The sequence below is a fragment of the Mustela nivalis genome, assembly GCF_964662115.1.
Source record: "Mustela nivalis genome assembly, chromosome: 13".
Taxonomy (NCBI): Eukaryota; Metazoa; Chordata; class Mammalia; order Carnivora; family Mustelidae; genus Mustela; species Mustela nivalis.
The window spans coordinates 32887906-32895045 of NC_139032.1; the positions used below are offsets into that span (position 1 = coordinate 32887906).

The 7140-nt window shown below is 39.5% G+C and overlaps 1 pseudogene across 1 annotated transcript; it reads right to left on the reverse strand.

Moving 5' to 3' along the window:
• Positions 1 to 1910: 1910 nt before the first annotated feature.
• On the reverse strand, positions 1911 to 2413 carry LOC309846283 (small ribosomal subunit protein eS19 pseudogene; annotated as a pseudogene). The gene has a single exon. The product of its transcript is annotated as a small ribosomal subunit protein eS19 pseudogene (transcript).
• Between the last annotated feature and the right edge of the window lie 4727 nt (positions 2414 to 7140).

The following is a 7140-nucleotide window of genomic DNA, read 5'->3' on the forward strand; positions in this document are numbered from 1 at the left end:
TTCGAGCCCCACACTGGACTCCGTATTGGGTGTGAAGCTTACCTTTAAAAAAAAAAAAAAAAAAAAAAAAGATCTCTAATGACCTAACCCTGAATTCACTTTGTTTCTGAAAGTATTCTTTCCCTCATACCCAAGAATTTAACTCAATAGCATTCTCTCCTTGAGAAAATACAGGTATTCTAAAAATCTGTGGTGAAGTACCATAGATGAGAAATGATACTGGCCGAAAGCATAGCAAATTTCTCTGGAAAACACCTGAGTAGCTCACTCAGTAGGTTAAGCGTCTGTCTTCAGCTTGGGTTGTGATCCCAGGGTCCTGGGACCGAGTCCCACATCAGGCTCCCAGCTCAGTAGGGAGCCTGCTTCTCCCTCTACCTACTGGTCTCCCTTACTTGTGCTCTCTCACTCTCTCAAATAAAATCTTTTAAAAAAATTTTTTTGTTTGGGTCTTCTGTATATCTCTTGTTCAAATTCGAATTTTCCTGGTCTTGATATGATGAGTAATTATGCATTGTATCCTGGACATTTTGAGTATTATGAAACTCTTGTTCCTATTTAAATCTTCTATTTTATATGACATTCAAACCACTTAGGTTCAGAATGCATATTCTGTTCCATTTATGTGGGTCCTTGTCAATTTAATTTTCTAAGCTTTTGCTTTGCTATTCTGGTCTGCATCCACTTGGGTCTTACCCAGAACCCAATCTGAAACCTGGGCAATAGTCCACACAGTTCATTTTGCTGTGTTGATTATGGTTTATTTCATGCATGGTCTGCTTGAGGAACTCCCCAGGACTTCATATACAGATTTAAAGGAACCCTTTCTCCAGCTTCCTCCTTAACCCTCCCTCAGTCTCCAGTAAAGATAGTTAAGGTGCTGCCTCTTTGCAGCTGGTCACTTAGGGATGGTCTGCAAGGCTCCTCCCCATAGGCCTTGCCACATCAGTGAGTAGGGAGTTGGGTGTTCACCAGGAGTGGGGCAGGTAAACTCAACTGGGTCTTTCCCACAGGTCACCCTTTTCCCATTCCTGTCTTTGAAATAAGGCTTTGTTGGGAGGAATGGGGTGGGGGGGGGAGTAGCAGCAGGGTGGCTGTGCCCATCAATGTTTTCAGGTTGTAACTTCCCTTGCACCCAAGCAAAGAAGGTAAAAAGAAGGCAAAAAGAAAACCCCCAGAAAACTTTACTGCCAGATCATTCCTCAAGTTCCAAAATGCCTAGCCCCAGGCTACCTTCATTTTTTCCACCTTTCAGAGTCTTAATTGTTGCTTTATGTATTTCCTCCAGGATTTTTAGTTCTATTTAGCGGCAGGGATAGAGTGGAATATACTTACTTCATCTTGTGTGAAACTTGAAGTCCCCCAAATAGCCTTTCAAAAACGATTTTTACCTACTGAGAAACCAAAGCATGTTTAACATTAAAGGAACTCTATTTGAGAGGAAACTGACATTAAGCACTTAGGTATCAAACACTATACTAAGTAATATTAAAAATCTCCAACAAACCAAGAAGATAATTTCCTTCTATTATAAAACACACTCGAGCCAGGGGAAGGAAAGTAACTTCTATGCCTGTGGGGATTTTGCTTTTTTTTTTTTTCTTTGTAAGATTTATTTATTAGAGTTTGTGAGTGCGAGGAGGGCCAGAGGGAGAGAAGCAGATTCCCCACTGAGTACCTGAGCCCAAACTCCAGCCGGGTGCTGCGTGCTCAATCTCCTGAACCTGAGATCACACCTGAGTCAAAATCCTTAAGAGTCAGTTGTTGAGCCAGCTGAGACCCAGGCATCCCTGCCTGTTTGTTTTTAAAGTATGAAAAAAGAATTACAAAGAAATTGTAACAAACACCTTGCATATAGACTACTCAGTATGTCATTGTTAATGTTAATTAATTAATGTTAATAAAAATTAACATTTTTATTATTATTATTATTATGAATGAGGCAATTTATTAACCCAGCATTTGTTCTAATGCTTCTTGTTGGCAGCTGCCACCTGTCCGGCAATTCTGTCCAGATCTCTCTGTCCCTGAGATGTCAGTTTGCGGCCCCCATCTTGGTCCTTTTCCACCATTTTCAGCCCCTCTAGGGCTTGCAGGACCCTGCGGGCTACGCTCTTGGAGCCTCTACTGAAGTGACTAGGCACCCGTTTCTCTGGCATCCCCCGTAGATCTTGGTCATGGAGCCGACCCCAGCACCGCCCCGGAGGTACAGGTGCCGTGCTGTGGAAGCAGCTCCTGTGTAGAACCAGTTCTCATCGTAGGGAGCAAGCTCTTTATGCTTGGCCAGCTTGACAGTGTCCACCCATTCAGGGACTTTCAGCTTCCCAGACTTTTTGAGGAAAGCTGCCAGAGCTCTGACGAACTCCTGCTAGTTCACGTCTTTTACAGTAACTCCAGGCATCGTGCGGCCTCTGCGCTGCCAGCCAGGGGAAAGTAACGCTTTTTTAAAATAAAGAACAAAATAACTACAAAGGAAGTTGACAACTTTGTCATTCTTTCCATATTTCCCTCCACCCCAAGAAATTATCCTGAATTTAGTGATGCCTTCTCAGTTTACTTTTTATTATGTATTCATTTATGTAAGTATTCATAAAATATAATATTTCAAGTATTAAGTTTTATGTAAATGGTATATTGTATGTACTCTGCAATTAGCTTTTTTACCAACTTTGTGCTTTGGGTTAGTTTTCTCTTTTAAAAAAGGTAAATTTGTTATGATACTGAAATATTTAAACTTATTCCTCTCATTGCATTTTGTTTTCTATTTATCTTTATTATGAAAAGGGCAGGAGTAATTCCTGTCTTAACTTTCCTTCTTGTCCTTACCATCTTAAGAGGGTCTGAACCTACCCTCTTTCCCTTGCACTGCACCAAAAGTTATTCACATATTAAATCAGTTATTATTTTACTCTTTTATAATTTTATTTACTATTATTATTTTTTTTTTTTTTGAGAGAGCAGGGGGAGCAGCAGAGGGAAAGGGAGAGAAGCAGACTCCCCCTGAGCAAGAAGCCAAAGCAGGGCTCCATCCCAGGACTCTGAGATTATGACCTGAGCTGAAGTCGAGTTGGGCACGCACAACCAACTGAGCCCCCAGGCACCCCAATTTTGTACTCATTCTTAAGTTTTTAACATACCTATACTTTGGAGCATATAAATATTTATAAAATGGCCATTGTCTCTGTTTTTTTCCTGGATAAATATCTCACCCTATTTTTTACTACCAGCCTTCAAATACCTTTTCTGATCTGTTTTTCATGTGTTTATTATATTAGTTAGAACTCTTTAAAACCTGAGTTGTTTTTTAAAATATGTGACTTACGGATTTACTGACAAGTTTTGTCTATTTCCTTGTTCACTATTTCTTGTTGAATACTTAAAGATGTTTTTGTACCATAGACGTTCCAGTAAATGTCTGTTTTCAATAAATTTTCTCAATCTTGCATGTCTGAAAATGTGTTTCTTTTTCACACTGTTAGAAAAATTGGTTTGGTTTAGGTCTAGGTTGCTAGTTATCTTTGTTCAGCATCTTATAGACATTCTATTATGTTCTGACATCTCTTGTTACTGAAATGTTGGGTGTCAATTTGTCATTTTTTTTTTAAAGATGTAGCTTCTCTAATAGCTTTGGAGTTTCACTGAAATCCACCTAGGTGTGGATTAGTTTTTATTTGTTTGTATTGGGACCATTGTATGCCTTTGAATTGGGAATGCATGTCTTCATTTTGGCAATTTTTTACTTTCTCCTAAAAATATTGAACTTTTCCTGTTTCCTCTGTCTCCTTCTTGATCTGCTTTACCTTAACATCTCTTACATTTTTCATCTCTTTACCCACTCTGTGCTGTATTCTAGGTGATTCCTCATATCTCCCTGCTGAGCAGAGAGCCTGATGCAGGGCTCGATCCCAGGACCCTGGGATCATGACCTGAGACGAAGGCAGAGGCTTTAACCCACTGAGCCACCCAGGCGCCCTGATTCCTCATATCTTATAATTCACTGAATTTTCTTTTTTAGTCTAGCCTACTGTTTAACCATCTAATGTTATATTTGACTTCAACAGCTGTTTTCTTCTAATTTTGTTGTCACATTTATCTGTTCTTATTTCATAATCTCCTGTTCTCATTTATCAACTTTAGTCCTTCTGTTTTCTCCTTGAGCATTTAAAACGTACTTATTTCAAAGTTGTTTTCTGTCATTTCTGGTTCCTTAAGTAAGAATTCTGCCATTTTTTGGTGCTTAGCGTTGAACTTCATTGTGTTTTGTAAATTTGTGAGCTCATCTTCTGTGGCATTTTCTTCTCAGAGAGTTTTCCTTATGGCATATTTTTGTGTGTAGTCACTTCCTTTGGAGAAATTTTTAGATTTGTTTCTTCTAGGGCCCTTAGAGTTTTCCTAAAACTGAACCAGTTGTTATGTGAATTGTATTGAATCTGTTTTCACCCATGGCCTCAGATAGAAAGCTTGTTTCCTGCTGTGACCTTGGGCTAGTAGAATAATGATAATTCAGTTCTCTTGGAATAGAGCTTTCCCAGTTTTGAACATGCCTCATTTCTGTTCCTTACTATCTATTATAAATGCAGCTTTAAATTCTAACATTCATTCCCTGGCATCATTGAAACCCCAATCATAAGACACACATCTAGTCCAGCCTCCTCATGGCCCAGGTAGTTTCAGGCCCTATGGGTTCTCTCTTCAATTCTGCCACCTGGAGTTTTCCTTTTCTTCCTCAATAACCAGTTCTTATCTTCCTGGGGTTTTTTGTTTGTTTGTTTGTTTGTTTGTTTGTTTAATTGGAGGAAGAAGTACTTTCTCAACATGTTCATTTGCAGCAGGGATGGCAATAGTTTTCACATCTGTGGAGTCTGTGTCCAAAAAGAAGAGTGCTACGAGCACTCATAGCACTTCTCATACATACTCTGTGAGGTAAATAGTATTATGTCCATTTTACAGACAAGGTAAAGTGATTTCAGAGAGTTACCCCAAGCCACAGGCAGCAGATAAAATTTAAACTTAAGGCTATGTGTTACTTTCTGCTTCAGTGTGTTATTTATTTACTACAGTTTTTACTTTAAATTTATACTACAACCTTTTGCCTTTGAAAACCAGGTTTGGATACTATCTTAAAGGGAAGTCATATGCAACCTGACTGAATTTCATCTCAAAATATCCAATGGTTATTGCCTGGTGCATATTTCTTTTAAAGGCTCTTCTCATTTTCATACTCTTAAAAACCCTGGTTTCATTCTTAAAAGCAATTAATTTCTGGGAAATCCTAAAATTGTCTTAAGAACTGTACTGAGCCTGTTTGCCTGTGCCTAAAATTGTCTTAAGAACTGTACTGAGCCTGTTTGCCTTTAGCATCTTAGGACCATTAACAGCAATTTTTTGAATGGCAGGTATGTCCCAGGCTAAAGCCTGTCTTTGACAAACCACAGAAATGGCGCTACCCCCCACAATCCACCCCTCCTTCCCAGCATGGCCAGCACCACTTACTATACTCACTCCTTTGCTATTTGTGAGTTTATTTAACAGCGTACCCAGCTGTCTCTTTCCATGGTGACTATTTTCCTCATTGTCTTTTGAAATGCATTTGAAGCAGCTTCTTTTAACCAATGAAAACATCTAGTTGTTATATTCTGGGGAGCTTTAATATTCCTCTGTAGTTCACATTGGATAGAGTGTCTTGAACATAAGCAAGTTATTTTTTTCTTTCCATTCTTTATGCCCAGACTTTAAAGAAAGGATCTGTTTGCATCTAATTCTGCTTTGGCTGCTCATACTTCAGTGAGTAGCAGATTTGGATCAAGTTCCCAGTGGCAGCACTACTGGGGGGAAGTCTGCATATTTTTAGGATGACTGACATCGCTCCTGGTGCTTTTGGATTACACCCTTTTTTCCGGGAATTTATAACTTTGGCTGCTACTTAAAGCCCTTAAATCTTCAAATCTCACCAAGTTTTGTATTTTTTTTCCAAATGATCTTCCACACCCTGAATGATAACACTTTATTGGTAAGGTTAAAATACAGTACAACAAACAGATCAAAAGCACACTAAAATTTCTCTTGCATTGGTTCTGAAAATAAGAGAGGTCCAGACACCCATCCAGATAAAAAAAATTTGTACTTCATTTTTTTTCAGCCCTCCATCCATTCTGTTGAATTTAGAAGAAATATCAGGCAATTTTCAACTTGCATTTTGGAAGTTAATTTGTAAAAGAATGAAGGCCATGATCTTTGAATCGATGTAGGTTGAAAATGTAATAATCTCATTACCTATAGGAACAATGATACAGAGGAAAAGGGTAGGTTCCCAGATTAGTGTATAGAAGACTATTAAACCATAATTTAGCAAAACTGCTCTTATGGAAAAGGTATCCCTTGCCAGTCCCAGGCTCCAGAGTCCATCCCCTGTCCCAAAACTAAATTTCTCCAAATTTGGGGATGGGTGAGCCAAGAGCACAAATTGTAACTTCTTTAATATCAGAGACTTATCTCCATCCCCAGTTGTATGTATGAGAGGTGGGAGCTATGGGAAAATCCCTAGATGAACAATGTATACAAAATTGGATGGTTAAAGATTGGCAAGGTAAAGCAACAGTTTGGAAGCACCCCTGAACTGGAAGGACTCAAGGGCATCAGGAGGAGAGGAAGAGGGTAAGATAGAGTATTCAGTGAAGCAAGCAATGAGAATTGCATATGAACAGGAGCAGGAAGAAAAAGGCAGTATACTCTGATGTATATAAACACACTACACAAATCATGCATATAGGGCACCTGTATATGTATAAAGTTGGAAATGAGCAAATGGGTCTTCCAGCACCTCAGCCTCCCATTCTGGGTTACTGAAATAGTCCTGGGAAGTTTCCACCAGCCTTATATTCAGGACTTTGCTGCAACCTGGGCTTAGATTTCAATTTTGCAGACATTCTAACCCCAGGGCATTCCCTTCCCTGCCTCCTGCTTCCTTACCTCTGGCCTCAGGTTTAGGCTCCCTTACCTCAACAATCTCACTGCCTAGTTGGTTTCCAAAAAACATTTATCTCCTCTCTTCTCCCGGGTCCTCCCCTCTCACCCACCTTTCCCTTCCAATCATGGGCTTCTCTCTCTACCCCTTCACTAAGAGGCCACCCTGCAGTTGACCAA